This window comes from Heterodontus francisci, chromosome 20 (genome assembly GCF_036365525.1).
Source record: "Heterodontus francisci isolate sHetFra1 chromosome 20, sHetFra1.hap1, whole genome shotgun sequence".
NCBI classification, from domain to species: Eukaryota; Metazoa; Chordata; class Chondrichthyes; order Heterodontiformes; family Heterodontidae; genus Heterodontus; species Heterodontus francisci.
Window position 1 is genome coordinate 33,601,112 of NC_090390.1, and position 25,956 is coordinate 33,627,067.

Genomic DNA, 25,956 nt, shown 5'->3' on the forward strand with positions numbered 1-25,956 from the left:
AGAAGCTGCAGTAACTGCTAATGCCATTCTGATGGTGTAGACTTTACCCTATTACACTAGAAACCTGGTTCCTTTCTTTTTCTCTCTGTCAATTATTATTCCCCTCACAATTAATATTAACATTGGATTTTGATCCCGCAAGAGCCTCCAACTAATCTGTTATGACCAAGGCGGGGGAAACGCACTGTTAATTCAGTCCCACTACTCCACAGGTCACAGCATATTAAGAAAGTTTTCCATCTACTGAAGAATAGCCAAATTAGACACACTATTTGTCCCCCAGGATAAAGCACACCAAACCAGGTTTCTTTACACAACAACATTAACTATTTATCAGAAAAGAAATAAGAAGTCTTAACTACTAACAAAATAAATCTATATATATGAAAAGCTCCTTAGTCCTCATGCACGCACACACACGCATTCAAAAACCCCGATTAACTAGGGAAAAGGATTTTTGGTTTACAGTTGATTCTTACGAATAAAAAGGAAAAAAATAAATAAATGATTGAGTTTATCATGTTCTGGTAGGATGTTTTCAGTATGGTGAGGTGTCCCAGAGTTGAACAGTCGGATGCCAGTCGAAGTCTCTCCAGGCGAAGTTGATGACAAATCTGTGATGGGTAAGCATTCAAGGCTATTTGTCTGCAGCAGGTGTCACAGGTCTTTCCGCAGGGGTGCAGCAACCAGTCTGCTCAGGACTCTCAGTAGCAACACAGCAGAAGCAGCTTTCTGCAGGTTCCAGGGTTTCCCAAAACACAGGAGGCAACAGGAACCATACTGGATGAAGGAATCTTTCAGAGACAGGAGGCAATAGGAATCTGCCACCTTTCAAATGCAGGATTTCTTTTCAAGAGATGCAGGTTTCCTTTACAGAGAGAGGTCTTTTTCTCCAGTCTCCAGGCAGGTCACAGCCAAAATTCAAATGCCTGCCCCTTGTCCAACTCACTGGTCCTTTCCAATCCAAAAGTGAAAACTAACTTCAACAATCAAGTCACATAGCAGTCAGAAATCTTGACCTGTCATTCCCCTGCTGAGTTGTTTGGAAACAGGTGCCTTGCAGTCTGTGCATTTCACTCAGTCCAAACCCACAAAGTTTCAGCAATCCACATCCACAGAAAAATCCTTTTCTCAGAATTCTGTGTGTTTTTAAAAACTAAGTTTTCAATACAGAAACAAAACTCTTGTAACAAAGGTCATAACTTTGATCACTGGTCTTTGCTAGCTAATCTCAGCTGTTGAGATGATACATTTTAGCAAAAAAAAAACACTAATTATATACTGAAGACTCTGCTTTCGAAGAGGAGAGAGATTTGGGGTACAGGTTCACAGAACATTAAAGGCAGTACCTCAGGTTGATAAGGTTGTAAAATAAACTAAAGGAATTCTGGGCACAGAATGTAAAAACCAAGAAGTAATGATGACCCTATATAAAACATTAATAAGACCCTCACAGTTAAGAGTTGTGTGTGTGGTATTGAGTTCCACACGATAGGGTGGAAATGGTGCTTTAGAGAGGGTACAAGGCAGATTCACTAGAATGCTGCCTAATATGAGGAAATGCAAAGACAGACATGAAAAACTGGGGGCTTTTTGTTAGATTAGATTAGATTAGATTAGAAATACAGCACTGAAACAGGCCCTTCGGCCCACCGAGTCTGTGCCGAACATCAACCACCCATTTATACTAATCCTACACTAATCCCATATTCCTACCACATCCCCACCTGTCCCTATATTTCCCTATCACCTACCTATACTAGTGACAATTTATAATGGCCAATTTACCTATCAACCTGCAAGTCTTTTGGCTCGTGGGAGGAAACCGGAGCACCCGGAGAAAACCCACGCAGACACAGGGAGAACTTGCAAACTCCACACAGGCAGTACCCGGAATCGAACCCGGGTCCCTGGAGCTGTGAGGCTGCGGTGCTAACCACTGTGCCGCCCCTACAAGTTGAAGCGTTTAGAGTTACAGCACTGAAAACAGGCCCTTCAGCCCACCGAGTCTGTGCTGACCATCAACCACCCATTTATACTAATCCTACACTAATTACATATTCCTACCACATCCCCACCTGTCCCTATATTCCCCTACCACCTACCTATACTAGGGGCAATTTATAATGGCCAATTAACCTATCAACCAGCAAGTCTTTGGCATGTGGGAGGAAACCGGAGCACCTGGAGGAAACCCATGCAGACACAGGGAGAACTTGCAAACTCCACACAGGCAGTACCCAGAATTGAACCCGGGTCGCTGGAGCTGTGAGGCTGCGGTGCTAACCACTGCGCCGCATGAACTGGGCCCCTAGATAGATTAAGAGACGATATAATAGGAAATTTTGAAAATGAGTAAAAGATAGGGCAGGGATGATTGAAGCAGACTGTTTCCAATAGTTAAGGGGTCTGGAATGAAAGGTCATGGATAAAAGATCAAATGTAATGTAATTTAGATCACAGGGCAGAAGCAACTTTACACAGAGTTGTAAGGCTGAGAAAATCACTTCCAGGGTTTGTGGTTGAAGCAGAAATTACACAAACGTTCAAGACTATACTGGATAGGTGGATGAAAAAAAAAAGAGGGACGAACAGATATGGGAGCAGGAGAGGTAAATGTGATTTGGAATTTTGCTTGCATGTAGGGTAAAGACCAGCATAAACTGGGTGGGCTGACTAGCCTGTTTCCATTTGTAATTTCTATACATTTCGATGCTTTGGTGATAGGCACTACGATTAGTCTCAGTGCCCCAAACGTTTGGGAGGTAAAGGGAAGTCGGACAGGAATTCCATTCTTGATCCTGCTTTAGTGAGCCCCATTGGGAGGTTTAAGTGTAACCATCAACTGAATACAGGCTCACATGCTGTTGGTGCCTCCAGAAGAGGTGAGGTGGCCGAGGTTCAAAGAAAAAAGTCACTTGGGAGAGATAACAAAGAGCTGCTGATTGTCAAAAAAGCACTCCAGAGTCAACAGAGGGGAGGAGATGAAAAGTGACTTGAGGTGGTCAGTGTGTGTGAACTGTGAAATACTAACTTAATTGTTATGCAACTTCATGGTTAAGTTCCACACCAACCTCACTTACCCGAAACACAGTACTTGGCATATAATTGCCACTATATGTTTTGTTAACGTATAAATAAATAGAAATGTTAAAAATATGCATCTAACACAGTACTAAAATTCAATAGCCTTTGATCCCAACTAGATCCTTCCTTCAACCATGCAGCACTTTCATATTATCAGTATTATAGTATTATAATTTAGATGGGGGGGGGGGGGGGGGTCCGTGATTACTAATCCATTTGATAAAGAGATCCTTCAACTAAAAATGTTTGAGAACCACTGTAATAAAGGATTAGAGGCCAGTTGTTAGCAAAATGGGTGTGAGCAGGGTGTGGGGAAAGAGGTTGGTTCAAGATGCACAGGGAAAAAAAAATAAAGTTGAGATGGAGATGACTAGGCAGAGTGAAGTGGAAGTTGTAGTTATGAGCATTCATGTGTGCGATTAATGCTGTGCCTTAGGATGTGGCTTTCATATTGGGCCAAGTGGCGCAGTACGTGGGTGTGCATGGATATGGTGCTGTCTGGCGATGGGTGAAATCTATTGATCTGTCCTGGAAGGGTGGGGGTGAGGGGTAAATCGGGTGGATGCTGAGTGAGTTTGTATTGTGATACGATTAGTAGGGGTCAGCTGTAAAAATTTCCAATTTTTTGTTTGTTGAGGGATTTGATTGGTTCTTGATTGACAGCTGTTATGCTGATTGCTGACAAGTGAATGGGAAAATTAAGCCAGGTTTCCTTGCACCCTACAGTCTTGTGGCCAGATTGATGTCATTTTTCCACAAACAAAGAGCATGCAGTGGAACTTTTCCAGTGTGAATCCTACATCTCTGGCCACTAGTTGCCAGCAGCCCACTAGTTGCCAGCAGCCATAGGAAGCGCTCAAACCTACAAATCTATGAGCAATGCCATGGAAGATTCACTTATTGAATAATAATTTATTATGGTACATGGTATAACATTCCAGTGGTTATAAACTAGGGATCTTCCAATTCAATCTGAGGAATACAATGGAAGATCTACTATATAAAAGTTTTACTTTAATCACTACTGCTGTCGATGCTGCTAAGAAACTGCTTCTATTTTTAAAATTTCTTTGAGGATTCATGTGTTAGAATTATGGATATTAGTTTATTTGGGAAAACTGAAAAGATTCAATGGATTTTTTTTTTTAACAAGGGTCATTGAGAGGTCTTGTTTAAAACCAAACCTTTACTGGATAGCAGATGTCTTAAATTCAATAAACAATAGACTTGGGGGGAGATGTTTACAGAGAAGTGACATGTCAAAATTTATAGTAGTCAGGAGGTTCTGACTTGCTGTTTCGCTTCCGAGATATTGTTTTGGTTCAGTTGGGGTGTAGACGGTGTTGAAAGCAGTTGGAGGTCAGCCTGGAGCGGAGACACCAGCTCATCTTTCTCTACCTCTTTGAAAAATCTGTGAATTCAGAATGGGATAACTGAAACCACTGGTGCCACATTTCTCCTGGAAAGCCTCCCAGACCACTTCTAGACGTCTCTAGAATGAACAGCTCCAGAAAAGATCCCAGTGATCCCTCTCCATATACCCAGACACCAGACCAAAAGGGATAACTGACATCCTTCCATATCTTCTCTTTTGTTCTTCAAGAATTAGCAAGTATTTGGCCAAAGTTTTTTTGGGGTTTTTTTTGTAAAAGAGTTCTGCAGAGAAAATCTCTATTTTTCAGTTAACCGGTGTGTGTGTGTGTGTGTGTGTGTGTGAGAGAGAGACCTGGGTGTGAGGGGCTAAGGTAAAAGGGAACTTTCATATGTCACATATGAAATCATATTTCATAATCTGTTTGTTAATGCCTTCTTCGTTACTGGATAACTCTAATTTATGACACTAATAATTTTGTTGTTTATTAAAGAAAGCTGGTTTATGTGTATTTTATTCGGGGATAAAGAGATTGAGCATATCAGTAACAGGGTAAACATTTAAATATATGTTGTGACCTGTGGAGAAGTGGAACTAGAAAAGACAGGGCACTCCTCCCACCTTGGTCGTAACAATGCCTTGCTTAAGTATTTAAGTCACATTTATCTTCTCAATGATAATTTTCAGTTTTCATGATTCACCATACAAATCTCATCTTGATTCAAATCCCCCCTCAAGAAGAAATAATAAAACTACACCATACAATCTCCATTAACAGGCTCAGTTAACCTTTCCTAGTCAGCCTTCTGATCCTGACTAGCTCTAGGTTTGAGTCAAGCAAGTTCCCACTCACTGGGTCAGGCTTACTTCTCACAATCAGGTGACTGGCTGACTGACTACCGCGTGTTCATCTTTCCTTTTCTTTTGGTGTTTCCAGCCAGTCCTTTGAATTCCTTCCCCATTTAATGATTCGCCAAAATCGGTGACCTTCCCTCTATCTTTGGGGTGCAGTCTTAAAGGAAATATCTCCTGCTATTCACATAATGAATGGGGCACACCCTGGCTTAATAGGCTTTGAATAAGACAATGGAGTTTGAAGCAGATAGAGCGCCAAGGCATTCACAAACTGACTTGTCTCACTTTAATACACAAATTCAATGCCTGCTTGTGGGAAATCACTTTGTTTTAAATCAACACTTTAACATAAGTCACTCCGAAATCCTCTGTGAAGAAGAAAATGATCAACCATCCTGAAATGTCAAGAAGTCTTTACTTCCTTTTACTAACAAGCATACATGCTTGCCTTGAGGAAAGCGGCCTTCTGCTAAGGTACTACTATATGAAACTGAAGAGAAAGAGGACGCTTTAGTTCTATTCTAGGGGTTTCAGTCTTTCAGCGTTGCACACACTTTGACATTGGTGCGTTACACAAGTTGTAGTCCACCAGTGTGACGGGAACAGATTGACGCTGGCGCCCCCTAGGAGTCTACTACTTGGTGCACCCTCTTTACTCAAGGCTTGGAAAATACAGCAAAGCTCAAGCTTGAGCATGCGCAAAGGCAGGTCTCGCTGGTCAGGAACTTCTTGGCTTTCTAACATTCAATGGCTGATTTTTATGGCTAGGTTTAGAGTTTTCTTCAAAATTATACTTTTTTTTAATAAGTATATTATCTTTTAAACTTTATTTATATAGCGATATATTCCGCAGTGTTAGAAACAAAACCATCAGTTGGAACAACTAAAGAAATAAATAGAGTGCCGTTATTAATTGAAATAACAGCTTTTCATGTGGTTGCTCTTCAGTCGGATCTTTATTGATCTAACATTTCACAAATCTATGTGTTTTTTTTTTATATTAGTCATCGAGAAGATATTTTTCCTGTTACAAAATTATTGCACTACACACAGATTTCAGTGTGCGAAACCATCTATGCAAAACTTTTTATATGAAAGATAAAAACAGTATGGATACAAAAAGATACTTTTATCCCTTTCTTTAAAGTATCCAATATTAATATACATTTTTTAAAAGTTGATTTTTGCTTGAAAAACTAACATATCCAGTAGCTTGAATTAAGTAATTTAAATAAAATAGTACAGATGATGTGACTTCAATTTAAACTAATAGATATTAAGAAGTTACTTAATTAGAATTAAGAGAAGTTGACTATACATACCTTGTGCTGGCCTTTCCATTTGGGGGTTAAATGCAAGCGCTCATTCATTAAATTGCCAAAGTCTAATTATATTGATTGACAACATTATGCCATTACGCTCCTAGATAGTTCTGTAGAAAATATACAGCTGAGCCACACAGAACCAACTGCCCCAGTGTTCAGTCTTGGTCAGTGCTGATTTGCCATCATCAGTAAAGGTGCTGTAAGTGGCCTTACCACTCTGGTCTAGAGCAAGTTAATGATCGCGATTGCTACACAGTGACCCCTGTGTGTGGGGACATTGGGAGGGGATAGAATCAGGCTTGACTGTGATGTCTCCTCCTCTTTTTCCTCCCACCTTAATTACCCTTTCAACCCCACTGCCTAGGGTCACACAGGAAAAATGGATATATCAATAAGATACCAAACTGCATGAGTCAACATATTCAGGAAGGGGAAGGGAAAAAAGTAGCCAAATTATAAGAATTGAATCCACGCGCATCAGAGTTAGCCCTGTCATTGTGTATCATGTGTCTTTATGCTGAGATATGTTCTTTCCCTCTTTTTCTATGCCCCCACTATTTCCAATTCAGAAAGATAACATATAACAAATAGAATAGTACAAGTCAAACAGAAACTAGATGGCACACACAATGCACCAGTCTACCATTTCACATATGCAAACAGCAAGGTGGCAAAGTTATGAATGTCTATGCGCTTACCTGGTTCCAGTCACCCTTTTGTAATTATCTTTGGAATAAACAGCTAAGATGCTGACTCCTGAACCTATGTTGACCAGCAACATTGGGTAAGGGTTATCTAAGCAATATGGCTTTTTCTGGCACTGGTCGGGGTCAGTGGGTTTTTCAAAATAGTAGCACTCAGACTGACCATTGTACCCAACGGAATCAATGTAAAGAAGGCCTTGGATTAAACAGTCCAACTCATCCAGTTTGTGGAGCTGTAAATCAGCCATCTGAAAAACAGCAGTAGTTAAACAGTGAATTAACAAATACCTGTGCAAATAATGTTTGTGCCAAGAACAGTGGAAAGTTCAATACTGCAATGTATAGTCTAAACTTTTCGAACTAAGCCAGTTAGAGATTTTTTTGTTTTGTAAGGGAACTTTTCTATACAAAGCATAAATAGCATGCCAGAGTAGTAAATGTATCTTATCCTCTGTGATTTGAAAATCAATTTACAAAGGATATCCAGATCTTTCTTTAGTGATAGTTAAAAGAAACAGATGTGCCAATCCAAATGCGAATGTTTTTCTATTATAACCGCTTCCAAACATTTACGACTATATATATATATAAAATATATATGCATAATCTAGATATGTATACATGTAATATTTAGACTAGAGGCAACTAGAAACAAAAACTGCTCAATAATCTATATGATTTTGTAACATGTACATGGTATATTTGACAATGGGATTTGAGAGCCTCGCAGCAGTGATGGCACCAGGTAGTGATGGGTTTTGGTTGGTAGATATAGGTAATAATGTGACTCAGGATCTGTATTGGGTCCTCTTTTGTTATTCATTGATAGAAAAGGTTCAGACCTAGTCATAAATGAAGTAATATAGAAGTTGCTGATGATCTCAAATTAGAAGGTATGGCAAATTTTGAGGAAGAATGCAAGGCATTGCAAGATAGAATTTTTTTTTATTCTTTCATGGGATGTGAGCATTGCTGGCAAAGCCAGCATTTGTCGCCCATCCCAAATTGCCCTCGAGAAGATGGTGGTGCGCTGACATCTTGAACTGCTGCAATCCATCTGGTGCAGGTATACCCATAGTGGTGTTAGGAAGAGAGTTCCAGGTTTTTGACCCAGTGACATTTTAAAAGCCCAGAATCCTTTATTAACCACTTTCTCAATCTGCCCTGCCACCTCTACAATTTGTGTACATATAACCCCAGGTTAAACAAGTTAGCAGTGGGCAAATTGATGGCAGATGCCATTCAGTGCAGAGAAATGGGAATTAGGATGAAGAATAATAAAAGGAAGTACATCCTAAATGGCAAGACTTCAACAGAGTAGAGGAAAAGGGAGATATGAGGTGCCAACAAATACATCATTAGAGATGGGGAATTCAGGTAGAAAAAGCCAGAAGAGGAATATAAGAACAAGTAAATGAAGTTGAAATTCTACAATAAATTGATCAGACCGTGGGTGCTATTCCCAGCACCCAAATGCAAGAGGGATATTATTGCCTTGGTAGTACACTAGAATGATAGTTATGAAGAACAGCTTGAAAAAAAGTCAAAGCTTTTTCTAGTGGAGCAGAAAAGGGGTAGAGGTGGTAGTGGATGCAATCATTTGCCAAGCAAATCACTTTCTGCATTCTCTCTCAGGAATTAGGTTGCACAACTATAACGTACCATTCTGAAATCATCCTCAAATTTGTAGGCACCACCTCCTGTGGCACACATAGTGGTGTGTAAACTAGAGAAATTTTTGTCTCTACCCATTTGGATGAATTTAGGCATGGAATGCGTTGGAAAGCGGATAAAATGCAAGTTCCCTTTGCGTCCACACATGATCAAGTTCTTCAGTTCAAGGTGCACATCCCGGATCCCTGTTTTTCCATAAGCTATGTTAGAGGTAAGGTATTTCCTAATGCTCTTCAGGTTCTCCACTTCCTCCTGTTCTTCTTCAGCTGTGATGTCTTTTGGCTCAAAATACACAAGTTTGACAAGAGTGCCACCAATATCCATCCCAAACCAAGGGAAAGCTAGGAGGGAAAAAAGAGTCAGTATTACATATACTGTGTCATTTGTATATTGTTTTGCCATGATCAGCATAGGTCAGTTAAAATTTAGATTTTCAAATCTAAATCAGGATATCAATATTTACTTCTCAACTGAGCAGTGGGAGCAAGTACAGTGTTTTTTCATAAAATAAAAGCCAGTGCTTAAAGCATGAAGGTCATGGTTGGAGAGTTACTTTATAGGTCTTGAAAATGGATTCATCAGTACTAGGTACAAAGGAATCTACCATATTACATGCACATGCCATGACAATAAACACTGTCATTTTCCAGATTCTTTTTCCCTCGAAAAACCATGATGATCATCCTTAAAATATCTGTTGCATCAGAGTTTGGTAAATAAACATTGTTGAAAATGTATGACTTTTTATCAAAATAAACTATTTGCCCAATCTGTTCTTATAATGCTAACTAGAGCTTGAACTGAGACACCCATGGACTACACGCTAGTGGAATGTTTTAGCTGACTAAAATGATACCAATATAGAAGCAGAGACTATTTTATGCAATAGTGCTACAATATTTTAGGGAAGCATTGAGAAATACACAAAGATATATTTTAAACAGTTTTAAAATTGTATTTTTGGCTGAATTGTAATATTTAACTCACTGGTTGTCACCTTTCAAAATGACAGTGGGGTAAGTCAGAGAGTGCACCCTTTCACCAATGGGAACAGTTTCTCCCGATCTACTCTGTCTAGACCCCTCATGATTTTGAATACATCTATTAAATCACCTCTCAGCCTTCTCTTCTCTAAGAACAACCCCAGCTTCTCCAATCTATCCACATAACTGAAGCCCCTCACCCCTGCAACCATTCTCGTAAATCTTTTCTGTACTCTCTCCAAAGCCTTCACTTCCTTCCTCATGTGCTGTGCCCAGAATTGAACACAATACTGCAGGTGAGGCTGAACTAGCGTATATGAAGGTTCACCATAACTTGCTCGCTTTTGTACTCTATGCCTCTATTTTTAAAACCCAGAATCCTTTATTAACTACTTTCTCAACCTACCTTGCCACCTCAACAATTTGTGGGCGGCACAGTGGCGCAAGGGTTAGCACCGCAGCCTCACAGCTCCAGCGACCCGGGTTCGGTTCTTTGTACTGCCTGTGCAAGTTCTCCCTGTAACCACGTGGGTTTCCGCCGGGTGCTCCGGTTTCCTCCCACAACCAAAGACTTACAGGTTGATAGGTAAATTGGCCATTGTAAATTGCTCCTGGTGTAGGTAGGTGGTAGGAGAATTGTGGGGATGGGGTCGGGAATATGGGATTAATGTAGGATTAGTATAAATGGGTGGTTGATGGTCGGCACAGACTCGGTGGGCCGAAGGGCCTGTTTCAGTGCTGTATGACTATGACTCTATATACCCCCAGGTCTCTCTGTTCCTGCACCTGCTTTAGAATTGTACCCTTTATTTTATATTGCCTCTTGCTACCAAAACGTATCACTTCATACATCTCTGCATCAAATTTCATCTGCCACTTCTCGCCAATTCAACCTATGTCCTCAAAGTCATAAAACCAAATAACGGCATGGGAAGACATTCAGCCCATTGAGTCCAAGCCAGCTCTCCATGGAGCAATCCAATCAGTTTCACTCCCCTGCATGATCTCCGTAGTCCTGCAAGTTTATTTCCTTCAAGTGCCTATCCAATTTGTTTTTGAAATCATTGATTGTCTCCGCTGCCATCACCCTCTTGGACAATGGGTTCCAGGCCTTTACCACTCGCTGTGTAAGAAAACCGCTTCCTCTCTTTCCCCCTGCATCACTTGTCCAAAACCTTCAATCTGTGTCCCCTAGTCCTTGTACCATTAGTTAATGGGAACACTTTTTCTTTGCCTAACTTATCTAAGCCTGTCATAATCTTGTACACCTCTATCAAATCTCCCCTCAACCTCTTTTGCTCCAGGGAGAACAAACTCAGTTTCTCCAACCTAACCTGTAACTAAAATCCTCCATCATTCTGGTAAATCTCCTCTGCACCCTTTCAAGGACCCTCACATCTTTCTTAAAGTGTGATGACCAGACTGAACACAATAAGTTAGTTGGGGCCTGGCGCAGCGGTTAGCATCGCAGCCTCACAGCTCCAGCGACCCGGGTTCAGTTCTGGGTACTGCCTGTGCGGAGTTTGCAAGTTCTCCCTGTGACCGCGTGGGTTTCCGCCGGGTGCTCCGGTTTCCTCCCACAGCCAAAGACTTGCAGGCTGATAGGTAAACTGGCCATTGTAAATTGCCCCTAGTGTAGGTAGGAGAATGGTGGGGATGTGGTAGGGAATATGGGGTTAATGTAGGATTAGTATAAAATGGGTGGTTGTTGGTCGGCACAGACTCGGTGGGCCGAGGAGCCTGTTTCAGGCTGTATCTCTAAATAAAAAAATAAAAAATAACCAGAGCTTTATAAAGGTTCAGCAGAACTTCCCTGCTTTTGTACTCAATGCCACTATTTATGAAGCCCATGATCTCATATACTTTGCTAACCACTCTCTCAATATGTCCTGCCACCTTCAAAGATCGATGCACATGCACCCCCAGGTTCCTCTATTCCTGTCTTTTTGTGGGATATGCCGAACATTCCTTGTTCCACTCCTACTCAGGCCCCCTCCCCCAACTCTTTTTCCAGTATATTGATGACTGTACCGGTGCACTTCCTGTTCTTGCCCTGAACTGGAAAACTTTATCAACTTTACTTCCAATTTCCACCCTTCTCTCACCTTTACATGGCCCATCTCCAACACTTCCCTTCCTTGACTTCTCTGTCTCCATCTCTGGGGACAGGTTGTCCACTAATATTCATTATAAACCCACCAACTTCCACAGCTACCACGACTATATTTCCTCACACCCTGCCTCCTGTAAGGACTCCATTCCATTCTCCCAGTTTCTCCAACTCCGATGCATCTGCTTTGATGATGCTACCTTCCACAACAGCGCTTCTGATAGGTCTTCCTTTTTCCTCAACCGAGGAATCTCCCTCCACTGTGGTTGACAGGGCCTTCAACCGTGTCCGATCAATTTCCTGCACTTCTGCCCCTGCCCCTCCCCTTCCTCCCAGAACTGCAACAGGTTTCCCTGGTCCTCACTTTGCACCCCAGCAGCCTCCATATCCAGAGGATCATTCTCCGCCATTTCTGCCACCTCCAGCGTAATGTCACAACCAAACGCATCTTCCCCTCCCCTGTCAGCATTCCAAAGGGATTGTTCCCTCCTCAACACCCTAGTCCACTCCTCCATTACCCCCGACACCTCGTCAACTTCCCACGACACCTTCCCATGCAATCACAGGAGGTGTAATACCTGCCCTTTTACCTTCTCTCCTCACTATCCAAGGCCCAAACACTCCTTTCAGATGAAGCAGCGATTTACTTGTACTTCTTTCAATTTAGTACACTGTATTCACTGCTCACAAAATGCGGTCTCCTCTACATTAGGGAAACCAAACGCAGATTGGGTGACCGCTTTGCGGAACATCTCCGCTCAGTCCGAAAGCATGACTCTGAGCTACCAGTTGCTTGCCATTTCAACACTCCCCCCTGTACTCATGCTAACATTTCTGTCTTTGGCCTGCTCCAGTGTTCCAGTGAACATCAACACAAGCTCGAGGAACAGCAGCTGATCTTTCGACGAGGCACTCTACAGCCTTGCGGGCTGAACATTGAGTTCAATAACTTCAGAGCATGACTGGCATTTTTTTAATATTTTATTTTTCAACCATATACCTGCTTTTCATGCAGTCAGAGCTGCTCATTATTCTGCTATTAACACTCTCTCTGGACTAATGCTTTGTCTTTCACCACAACCATCAACACATTCTTTGCCTTTGTCCCAGGACAGCTTTGTTATTTAACCTCTCCTGCCCTCTGCCCTATCAAACATCATCCCCTTTGTTCTCTCCCCTCCCCCCCTCCCCTTCACTTGCTTAAAACCTAATTCTTTTCTAACCTTTGCCAGCTCTGAAGATCACAGACCTGAAACGATAACTTTGCTTCTCTCTCCACAGATGCTGCCAGACCTGCTGAGTATTTCCAACACCTTTTGTTTTTATTCCTCTATTCCTGCACACTCTTCAGAACTGCGCCATTAAGTCTATATTGGCTCACGCTATCCTCTCCGTCGAAATACATCACCTCACATTTGTCTATATTAAATTTCACCTGCCACTTGTCTGTCCATTCTGCTAGCCTATGTCTTGCTGCATGCGATTTGTATCATCCTCACTGTTTGCCACTCCTCCAAGTTCTGTATCAGCAAATTTTGAAATTCTACCATGTTTTCCAAAATCCAAGTCATTTTATATAGCAAAAAAAGCAGTGGTCCTAGCACTGACCCTTGGGGAACACCACTGTCCACCATCCTCCAGTCTGAAAAAAAACCATTTACTGTGACCCGCTGTTTACTGTCCTTAAGCTAATTTCTTTTTATCCAATTGGACACTAGCCCTCCTATTCCATGAGCCTCAATTTTGGTAAGCAGCCTTTTATGTGGGACTTTATCAAATGCTTTCTTAAAATCCACATAGACAACATCCAGTGCAATCTCTCATCAACCACTATCCTTCTCACAGTTCACAATACCGAAGGGCCTGTTTCAGTGCTGTATCGCTAAATAAAAAAAAATAAAATAATAAAATACTTCCAAGTTTTGTCTCATCTGCCAATTTTGAAATTGTGCCCTGTACACCCAAATTTTATTTATTTATTTGGAGATACAGTACTGAAACAGGCCCTTCGGCCCACCGAGTCTGTGCCGACCAACAACCACACATTTATACTAATCCTACATCAATCCCATATTCTCTACCACAACCCCACCATTCTCCTACCACCTACCTAAACTAGGGGCAATTTACAATGGCCAATTTACCTATCAACCTGCAAGTCTTTGGCTGTGGGAGGAAACTGGAGCACCTGGCGGAAACCCACACGGTCACAGGGAGAACTTGCAAACTCCACACAGGCAATACCCAGAACTGAACCCGATCGCTGGAGCTGTGAGGCTGCAGTGCTAACCACTGCGCCGCCCTAATCTGGATCATTAATGTATATTTAAAAAAGCACTGGCCCTAGCACCAATCCCTGGCGAACCTCACTGTATAACTTCCTGCAGTCCAAAAAATAACCATCCACCACTGCTCTCTGTATCCTGTCATTCAGCCAACTTTGTATTTATGCCACTGTCCCTTTTATTCCATGGGCTTCAACTTTATTGGTAAGCCTATTAAGTGATACTTTATTAAATGCTCTTTAGAAGTCCGTGTACACATCAACTGCATTACCCTCATCAACCCTCTCTGTTAATTCAAAAAAACCTCAATCAAGTTAGTTAAACATGATTTGCCTTTAACAAATCCGTGCTGGCTTTCCTTAATTAATCCACACCTGTCCAAGTATTAATTTTGTCCCAGATTATCATTGCTAACAGCTTTCCCACCACCAAGAATAAACTGACTGGCCTGTGGTTGCAGGGTTTATCCTTACGCCCTTACGCTGTAACATTTGCAATTCACCAATGCTTTGGCACCACACCTATATCAAAGAAGGACTGAAAGATTATGGACCACACCGCCGCAATGCCACCCTAACTTCCTTCAGTATTCTTCGATAAATCTGATCCAGTCCTGGTGATTTATCAACTTTTAAGTGCAGCCAGCCTTTCTGATACCTCCTCTTGAACAATGTTTAGCCCATCCAGAGTCTCAACTACCTCCTCTAATTAAGACTTGGGCAGCATCTTCTTCCTTGTTAAAGACAGATGCAAGTTACTCATTTAGTACCTCAGCCATGTCCTCTGCCTCAATGCGTGGATCCCCTTTTCTGGACCCAAATTGGCCCCTCTGACTACACTTTCACTATTTATATGCCTACAGAAGACTTTTGGATTCCTTTTATGTCAGCTGCCAGTCTCTCTTCATATTCTCTTTTTGCCCCTCTTATTTCCTTTCTCACTTCCCCTCTGAACTTTCAATTATGATGAAACCACACCTCGAGGCATAGAGTTATATAGCACAGAAACCGGCCCTTTGGCTCATCGTGTCCGTGCCGGCCATAAAGCACCTATCTATTCTAATCCCATCTTCCAGCAATTGGCCCGTAGCCTTGTATGCTATGGCATTTCAAGTGCTCATCTAAATATTTCTTAAATGTTCTGAGGGTTCCTGCCTCTACCACCCCTTCAGGCAGTGTGTTCCAGATTCCAACCACCCTCTGGGTGAAATATTTTTTCCTCAAATCCCCTCTAAACCTCCTGCCCCTTACCTTAAATCTATGCCTCCTGGTTATTGACACCTCTACTAAAAGAAAAAGTTTCTTCCTCTCTACCCTATCTCTGCCCCTCATAATTTTGTATCCCTCAATCAGGTCCCCCCTCAGCCTTCTCTGCTCTGAGGAAAACAACCCTAGCCTATCCAGTCTTTCTTCATAGCTGAAATGCTCCACCCCGGGTGAATCTCCTCTGCACCCTCTCCAGTGCAATCACATCCTTCCTATAGTGTGGCGACCAGAACTATACACAGTACTCCAGCTGTGACCTAACTAGCATTTTATACAGTTCCATCATAATCTCCCTGCTCTTATATTCTATGCCTCGGCTAATAAAGGCAAGCATCCCATATGCCTTCCTAACCACCTGTGCTGCTGCCTTCAGTGATCTATGGACAAGTACACCAAGGTCCCTCAGACCCTCTGTACCTCCTATGGTCCTACCATCCATTGTATATTCCCTTGCCTTGTTAGTCCTCCAAAAATGCATCACCTCACACTTCACAGAATTAAATTCCATTTGCCACTGCTCTGCCCATCTTACCAGCCCATCTATATCATTGTGTCAAATGGAAACATATTAATTTTGTCATATGGAACACTATTTGAAGTTTTACTGGACTTTGAGCATAACTTGTTTAAAAAGATCACAGAGCTGAATGGCTGAAAACATGTTTGCACATTTGCATTCTGAAAGACAGTCGCATAGAGACACAATTAGCCAGATGGGTTTTGTCAATAGTGATGATCAAAAGACATTGAGAGTCATTGTCTGTGTAAGAGCCAGCACTCAACCACCCACGCCACCCCACCTCGAGTACGTCTAGTAAGTTTTGAAGAATCAACAATCCGCGCAGGCAAGCTCGTTTCAAATGAAGAGCTGGTCACATGACTAACCTGGGAATTGACTGAATTGTGCCTCACAGAAAAGTTTGGGCAGACTGAAATTTTGAAGACCAAAGAGAAGCAAGGTCTCTCTCTCTCTCTCTCGAGCAAAGTTCCAGGGACCCACAGAAGCAACATAAGCCTCAAGACAGAAGACCCCTGCAGCCTTCTGGTACCAGCAAAACAAGTTTGAAAGTGTGCACTGGGCCCCAACGAGAACTGCAAGACTTAACTTCAATCAAGGACTTTACATCCAAACCAAAAACAGTAACTGAATTCCATCTACTACTTCAAACATTCCCCCTTTAATTCTTTCTCCTCCTGTCTCTATTTGCGTGTGTGTTTATCGTGTGTGCATGCCAGTGTGGTTGTGTTGCGTATTTTTAGTGGTTTTAACTGAGTTAGAGTGTTAAGGTTAATAAACTTACACCTTTCTTGTTTAAACCTGAGAAAGCCTGCCTGATTGCTTTCTAATTGTAATTGTAAACAAACCAGTGAGCAAGGATTCAGTGAGGTGAAGCTAAAAACACTGCATTTAAAAGTTAAACCCTGTTACAGCCAATGGCATTGAGGTATATCAGCCATGATCTAGTTGAATGACGGAGCAGGCTCGAGGGGCCGAATGGCCTACTCCTGCTCCTATTTCCTATGTAAATCAATATTACCACCCCTCCTCTTTTCTTTCCTGCCCTATCTATCCTGAATATCTTGTATCCAGGAATATTTAGTACCCAGTCCTGTCCCTTTTAGAACCAGGTCTCCCATTATCACATCATATTCACATGTGGAAAATGCACTTGCAGCTTGTGAACCTTATTTACCACACTCCATGTATTTACATACATGCACTATAAACCTAATCTAGACCTTACTGCATCCCTCTTAGTCTGACTACCAAAGACCTTACTATTTCTTACTCTTACATATCTGTCTCTCCCAATCCTTTGTGCACCTTGTTTCTCCTTTGTAAAGCTCTATTCTGGTTCCCATCCTCCTGCCAAGTTAATTTAAACCCTCCCCAACAGCGCTAGCAACCTGTCCCATCATGATGGTGATCCCAGTTCTTTTCAGGTGCAACCTGTCTCTGGCCTGTATAGATCTCATCTCCCCCAGAACTGGCCCCAATGTCCCAGGAATCTAAAGCCCTCCCTCCTGCACCATCTCTCCAGTCATGCATTCATCTGCTCTATCCTCCTATTTCTATACTCAGTAGCTTGTGGCACCAGGAATAATTCGGAGATTACTACCCTTGAGGTCCTGCTTGCTAGATCCCTAAAATCTGCCTGCAGGACTGCATCCCTTTTCTACCCATTTCACTGGTTCGGATATGGACGACAACCTCCAGCTGTTGACCTTACCCCTCAGAATGCTCTGTAGCTGTTCAGTGACATACTTGACCCTGACACCAGGGAGGCAACATACCATTGTGGAATCACAACTGCAGCTGCAGAAACATCTGTCTATTCCCCTATAATTATTGCTTTTCCAATCTTTCCGTTGTTCCCCTGTACAGCTGAGCTAACTGCGGTGCCATGGACCAGGCTTTCGCTGCACTTCCCAATGGAACCATTCTCAATTTTCAGAACTGAATACTGGTTGGAGAGGGAGACGCATTCCGAAGACTCCTGCACTACCTGCCTTGTTTTCCTTGCCTGTCTGGTAGTCACCCATTCCCTCTCTGCCTGCATACCCTTAAGCTGCAGCGTGATCAACTTTAGAAAGCGCTATCCACGTAGCTGTCAGCCTCATGGATGCACCGCAGTAACACCAGCTGCTGCTCAAGCTTCAAAACCCAGAGCTCGAGCTCCTGCAGCTGATGACACGTCCTGTACGTGGTCACTTAGGACATAAGAAGCGTCCTGGATTTCCCACATGGAAGTTAACGACTACTGTTAATACAAAGTAGTTTTCATTTGCAGCCCTAAGAAGCTGTAATCTAAATCCAGGGTCCGAGTTAGCTCTGAAGCAAAAAGAAATGAGCTGACCTTAAAGGGAAACTTAACATTTGGGGCGGCACAGTGGCGCAGTGGTTAGCACCGCAGCCTCACAGCTCCAGCGACCCGGGTTCAATTCTGGGTACTGCCTGTGTGGAGTTTGCAAGTTCTCCCCGTGTCTGCGTGGGTTTTCTCCGGGTGCTCCGGTTTCCTCCCACATGCCAAAAGACTTGCAGGTTGATAGGTAAATTGGCCATTATAAATTGGCCCTAGTATAGGTAGGTGGTAGGGAAATATAGGGACAGGTGGGGATGTGGTAAGAATATGGGATTAGTGTAGGATTAGTATAAATGGGTGGTTGATGGTCGGCACAGACTCGGTGGGCCGAAGGGCCTGTTTCAGTGCTGTATCTCTAAACTAAACTAAACTAAACATTAGTGGAAAGGTCAACTGTTCTGCACCAATGTTACAATTTCAGTGTAAATGCAGCCTTAGAAAGAACCACATTCATCTGAGTTTTTCTATCAAAGTGCTTTGCGTAAATGACAAGTCCTCCTTTGTCAAAAACCTTTACTTCTAGAACTACCACTTTCTACTAGTTTTTTTGAGTTTTTTTAAGAACTCATTTTCGTCGACAGTCAATACAGTTCTTATCTGGAACATCAAGAACAAAGGTTTATTGGACAACAACGTATCACATCACCTTACTGCCAAGGCATCAAAATCCAAACTGGTGCATTTGAAAATACACGTAACCACATTAATTATTAAACAAAGACCACACAACATGAATGCATGGGAGTGGGCATCACAAATGATCCCATTTCTGTCCTTGGCAACCCACGTGGACTTCCAGGAGAAATTTGTGTTACTATTAGAAGCAGGATACTTAACTGGATTTTTGTGCCATAGATTTTTTATGTTTTTATTTACTTTCTCAGACTTAGAAGCCCCTGAAGACCAATTGTAGCTCAATACCATCCAGGACAAAGTAGTCTGCTTCATCAGCACCTAATCCACGAGCTTAGGCATCCATCCCTTCTACCATCGGCACACCAAGGCTGCAGTACCAACTCCAAGATACAGTGCAACACTTTGATAAGTCTTCTTCAGCAGCATTCCCAAACCCATGATCTCCCCAACCCAAGGACAAGGCCAGCAGGTGCATGTGAATGCCAAGCTCCCTTCCAAGTCACAAAACATCCTGACTTAACATACATCACCATTCCCTCATCTCTGTGGGTCAAAATCTGGGCATTTCCCAACAGCCTTGTGGGAGTACTATCACCATATGGACTACCACATGGCAGATCAAGAATGTAGCACAGAACTATCTACTCAGGACAGAAAATGCTGGCTTTCCCAGCGATGCCCACATTCCGAGAATGAATGAATACAAAAGCGACGACTACTAAATTCAGCACAAACCAGAAATTGAAACTAGAATCTTCCTGATCTGAAAGGTTCAGCTATTCAATGCCTTAATCAGGTGACCCACTGGAAGAGCTCAAGACAGTCGTCATTTTATTGCAACTCTGGTTTTTACTAGTGTAAGTGTCAGAAGCCGAATCAGGGGCAATTTTAGTCCAATACACCAATGGGAAACCCATGGGATTTTTTCTTTTGCTTTAATGCAGGGTAATATTGGGCGGGATGTAAATCCGACATTCCACTAATCTTGTCTTTTTCCGTCAGGTGGGTTAGGTTAAAATTATCCACATAGAATCCGACTAAGCAAGCTCCATGTAAAAGTCGCTCTTTTGCAGTAGCCGCTGCCTCACCTGGTTATTACATTATGTACATCAAGGCCTCACTTACCAGTGCAAGAAGTATTTCAAACACAAGGCATGGGAGAAAGTCACATTAGGCACAGAATTTTTTATTAATGGCCAGTGATTAAGGAGAGTGATGTGACATGCTGTGTTGCTACCACAAGAAATTTGAATTTTCACTTTAAGCTGCTAGTTGTTATTGAAGAAACGGATTTTTGCACAAATTTCTACTGATACTCTCTGACCTATGACTACTAACCTAAGGCTTATTCGGAAACTCCTTTATTGTGAACTCCCTCCCCCACTTGTACATTAATGTTGAAAGTTCCCACTGAAGTTAATCTTGATTCCATGATGGAAGGGGCAAATTAACAATAAACCCAACAAATTTCAATGTTTTCACCTTGCTTTCAGATAGTAAGTCGACTGACCATTTTATTTCTCTGTGACCTGAACTTTGTTGAAAGCAGTTTTGAAGATATACAGGTTCAATTTATTTCATATATTCATTAAAGCTTCTGAAATTTTTTTATTCGGTCATGGGATGTGGGCGTCGCTGGCTAGGCCAGCATTTATTGCCCATCCCTAATTGCCGTTCAGAAGGTGATGGCGAGCTGCCTTCTTGAACTGCTGCAGTCCTTGGGGTATAGGTACATTTTAGTTTTTTTTTTTAAGAGATACAGCACTGAAACAGGCCCTTCGGCCCACCGAGTCTGTGCCGACCATCAACCACCCATTGATACTAATCCTACACTAATTCCATATTCCTACCACATCCCCACCTGTCCCTATATTTCCCTACCACCTACCTATACTAGGGGCAATTTATAATGGCCAATTTACCTAGCAACCTGCAAGTCTTTTGGCTTGTGGGAGGAAACCGGAGCACCCGGAGAAAACCCACGCAGACACAGGGAGGACTTGCAAACTCCACACAGGCAGGACCCAGAATTGAACCCGGGTCGCTGGAGCTGTGAGGCTGCAGTGCTAACCACTGCACCACTGTGCCGCCCCAACATCTACAGTGTTGTTAGGAAGGGAGTTCCAGTATTTTGACCCAGCAACAGTGAAGGAAGGCCGATATACCTCTAAGTCAGGATGGCATGTGGCTTGGAGGGGAACTTGCAGGTGGTAGTGTTCCCATGCATCAGCTGCCCTTGCCCAAGGTGGTAGAGGTCACGGGTTTGGAAGGTGCTGTTGAAGGAGCCTTGGTGAGTTGCTGCCACTGTGCATCGGTGATGGAGGGAGTGAATGTTGAAGGTGGTGGATGGGGTGCTAATCAAGTGCGCTGCTTTGTCCTGAATGGTGTCGAGCTTCTTGAGTGTTGTTGGAGCTGCACCCATCCAGGCAAGTGGAGAGCATTGCATCACACTCCTGACTTGTGCTTTGTAGATGGTGAACAGGCATTGGGGAGACAAGAGGTGAGTTACTCACTGCAGAATTCCCAGCCTCTGACCTGCTCTTGTAGCAACAGCATTTATGTAGCTGGTCCAGTTCTGTTTCTGGTCAATGGCGGCCCCCAGGATGTTGATAGTGGGGGATTCAGCTATGGTAATGCCATTGTATATCAAGCGGAGATGGTCATTGCCTGGCACTTGTGAGGCGTGAATGTTACTTGCCACTTATCAGCCCAAACCTGGATGTTGTCCAGGTCTTGGACCCGGGCTGCATTAGTATCTGAGCATTCACGAATGGTGCTGAACATTGTACAATGAAAATTGCACAATCCTGTCTGTAAATTTTCTAACTTGGCAGTAATTATACTGACTTATCGCATTTTATTTATTTATTTTTTTAGAGATACAGCACTGAAACAGGCCCTTCGGCCCACCGAGTCTGTGTCGACCAACAACCACCCATTTATACCAACCCTACAGCAATCCCATATGCCCTACCACCTACCTACAGTAGGGGCAATTTATAACAGCCAATTTACCTATCACCTGCAAGTCTTTGGCGGTGGGAGGAAACCGGAGCACCCAGAGGAAACCCACACAGACACAGGGAGAACTTGCAAACTCCACACAGACAGTACCCAGAATTGAACCTGGGTCCCTGGAGCTGAGAGGCTGCGGTGCTAACCACTGCGCCGCCCGTATAAAACATCCCAAGGCATTTAACAGGAGCTATTATCAAACAAAACCTGACACCAAGCCACATCAGGAGATACTAGGATATGTGATCAAAGGCTCGGATAAAGAGGTAGGTTTTAAGGAATGTCTTGAAGGAGGAGAGGTAGTGAGGTGGAGCAGTCCAGGGAGGGAATTCCAGAGCTTTAGGCTTAGGGAGCTGAAGGCACGGCTGGCATTGGCAGAGCAATTAAAGACCAAAATTGCAGCAATACAGTGATCTCGGAGGGTTGTAGGTCCGGAGGAGACTGCATAGATAGGAAGGTAGAGAGGCCATGGAAAGATTTGAAAGCAAGGATGAGAATTTTAAAACTGAAGCATTGTCAGACCGAGTGCCAACGTAGGTCAGAGAGTGCAGGGCCTGGTGCAAGAAAGAACAGGGACAGCACGGTTTTGGATGAGTTTCAGTTTGCAAAGGTCAGAAGTTTGGCAGGCAGCCAGAATAGCCTTGGAATAACCCCGTTTAGAGGTAATAAAGGCATGGATATGAGGTTTTCAGCAGCAAATGAGCTGAGGCAGGGGTGGAGTCAGGCCATGTTATGGAGGGGAAGCAGGCAGTCTTGATGGCGCAGATATATGATCAGAGCTCAAGGCCAACGTCAAATATGACACCAAGTCTGTGAATGGTCTGGTTCAGTCTCAGACAGTTGCCAGGGAGAGCGATGGAATCAGTAGCTAGAGAATAAAGTTTGTGGTGGGAACCAAAAACAATGGCTTCAGTCTTCCAAATTTTTAGTTGGAAGAAATTTCTGTTCATCCAATACAGGATTCTAGACAAGTAGGTGGACAATTAAGACTGTGTAGGGGTCGAGAGAAGAGGTGGTAGGCTGGACATAGGTAGATGAGTAAACAGCACAGACAGATGCGAACACCTGATGACTGATGTTGGACAACTATAACAACAAAGAACACTTTGCTTTCCTGGTTGCACATTCAGACTACCAAATGCAAGAGAGTAATAGGGTGCATCATGTGGAATTAAAAGTCTCAGAAATTCACAGGAAAACTATTTTCCCAAACACCAGAATCCACTGAACACAAAAGTGTGAAGATTAAGGGCGTTGGGAGGCGTACTTGTCAACATTTCTCTCAATAAACCAGATCACCAAGAACCCATTCCTGACAGGTTTGTGTCATTTCAGAGTACAAACTTTTTAACAGCCCTAGCTACCTGAAGCTCACAGCATGACATTGATTTGATCAACCTACATGGTTGATAGATGAAACAACTGATGGCTGACAAAATCATTAGCAGTTTTGCTGAATCTTCCCCATCAGCTGACGGACTACAGCAAACAACAATGTTTTAAAAAGGAACCAAATCTGACATTAAACTGACAGTTCATTTAACTGTCTGCTGGCTGTAACCAACATGAAAACAATAATTCCCTTTAAAAGCAGCAAAAAGCAAAATTTAAATAAATAGACCAATCCACTGAAACGCTCAGCATTGGTAAGTGATTGCGCAGGTTGCATGAATAGTTTTAAAACCACAATAGGCCTTACAGGTATTGCACAAGCACGAGGATTTTTTGGAAACATTTTGGGCCAGTTTACATTACAGTTTTGTGCAGCAGACACGATCATTTGTTACTTCTACCTTCCAAGCAGGGATTAAGCCAGTAACTATTGTTACTCTACCGCATGTCAATGTTGTCTGATCACATCTATTTACTGCTTAAGAAATCTTGTTGACAAATTTAGAGTGTAAGCCATGGTCCAGTGAAGTTAAGGGAAGATCATGTGAGGGCAGGTTGTTTAATCAATAGCCCAAATGTATTAACAAGAGTTTCTGTTTGATCTCTAGGTTCACTACAATTTCTCTACATATCTGGCAGGATAAGAACTCTCTGATTTATAGGGAACAAGAGTTCACCGGTGAAAGTGGTCCAGGATGCTGAACCTAAGAAAATACACTGATCGTAGAACCTTGAAAGGTTATTTAAACATGAAATGTTTTGCTGCACGTGCCCATTGAGGCAGATACTAAATCATTTAAAAAGAACTGGATAAGTATTTAAAAGGTGATAATACCAAAGAATACAGGGGAAAAAAGACAGGGAAATGAATTAGAATAGATATCCCATTGAAGAGCTAGAACCTGCACAGATCCAATGGACTGAACGGCCTTCTGTGCTATAATTTCAATGGTTTCAATAAGTACTGCAAATCTGCTCTCAGTTTGTACGGTGTAACTACCTCATTTATCACTGCATATTTTATAATTATCCAGCATAGTCTGAAGTTTTTTTTGAAAGATTAACAGGAATTAAAACAATCATGCGCTTCTCAAATGAGAAGACAACTCAGCTGTAAAATTGGGATTTAGCATTTACCTACACAAACTTTCAAAGACATTGTGAAGTTTATCTCTGGCTACATGTTATATAACTGAACTATACTTGTATCACGACCATCTTGAAGTACCATTATAGAATGATACAGCACAGAAGGAAGCCATTCAGCCTAACATGCCTGCGCCAGAACAAAACTAAACAGAAATAAAACAAATATGAGAATATGCCGTCAACTCCTTTCAAGTCAAAGCTGCTTAACCAAAAATTTTTGAGGGAACACCTCCTGTGCTATTTTACTAAAATTGTATGAATTTAATTCAAACTACTGTACAATTTGATTTTGTTTCCAAATAAAAATGTGCTTCTAATTAACAGTAGACAGTATGCGAACCTTTTCCAGTTGTTTCCATGGACAGAGTTTCCTGGTAACTCTGAATTTCCAGATTTTGTTTGCAACATCATTTCTGCCAAGTCAAATTATTTGCTCCACCAATTATTCATAAAAGTAACTCCAGTAGTAAGAACAGTAACAAGACATTTGAGAGTTTGAGCAGCAACAGCCAGAGAAAATGCTCAACTGAAGGGCAAAGTTACTGATTGTAGGCAACACATTTCAGAGGAACATTAAAAGCATTTCCAAAGATGACTCTACAATGCCACACCCCCTATGGAAGCCATACTTGACAGGAGCACAGGGACTGTTACAGCTCTTCAAGCAGTGGGAGCATGAAATCACCCTTGTAATTTGGTACCCCATTCAGCTTTATAGGTCCAATAAAACATAGTATACAACTAGCAGTCCAATATAACATAGAATGTATAGAATAATGAACTACTGGTCCAATATAGCACAGAACCTACAGCTGATGGTGTAATATAGCAAACAAGCAGACAGAACCTCTCTCTCTCTTGCTCTCTAGCACCTGACCAATATTTAAAAAAGCATTTTTAAGTCAGTCAATAGCAGCAAGCAAAAGATGCACTGGATTATAAGTCAGCTTCTTGACTGTGAAATATGCAAAGTTGGCAACACTAAACAAAATCAGACTGCAATTATAATGGAAAACACTGGGAGGTTCTGAGCAGGACATTCAAACTACTTCATTACTGCCCTACAACTATATTTTAAAATACTAAATACATTATTTCACTAATCTTGTATAATTTCTGTACTCTACTTGTAGTGATTTAAAAATTGTTCCTTTTCTGATTTATAGTCACTACATGTTCTTCCATTTATGTAGTTTCCACATTTTCTTCATTCATGCTTCAGTGCAGCATACATTCTGTT

General features: G+C 42.2%; 1 pseudogene; it reads right to left on the reverse strand.

Annotated features, from left to right (window-relative positions):
* LOC137380559 (pantothenate kinase 1-like) overlaps positions 1-25,956 on the reverse strand; it is a 114,055-nt pseudogene that overhangs the window by 42,282 nt on the left and 45,817 nt on the right.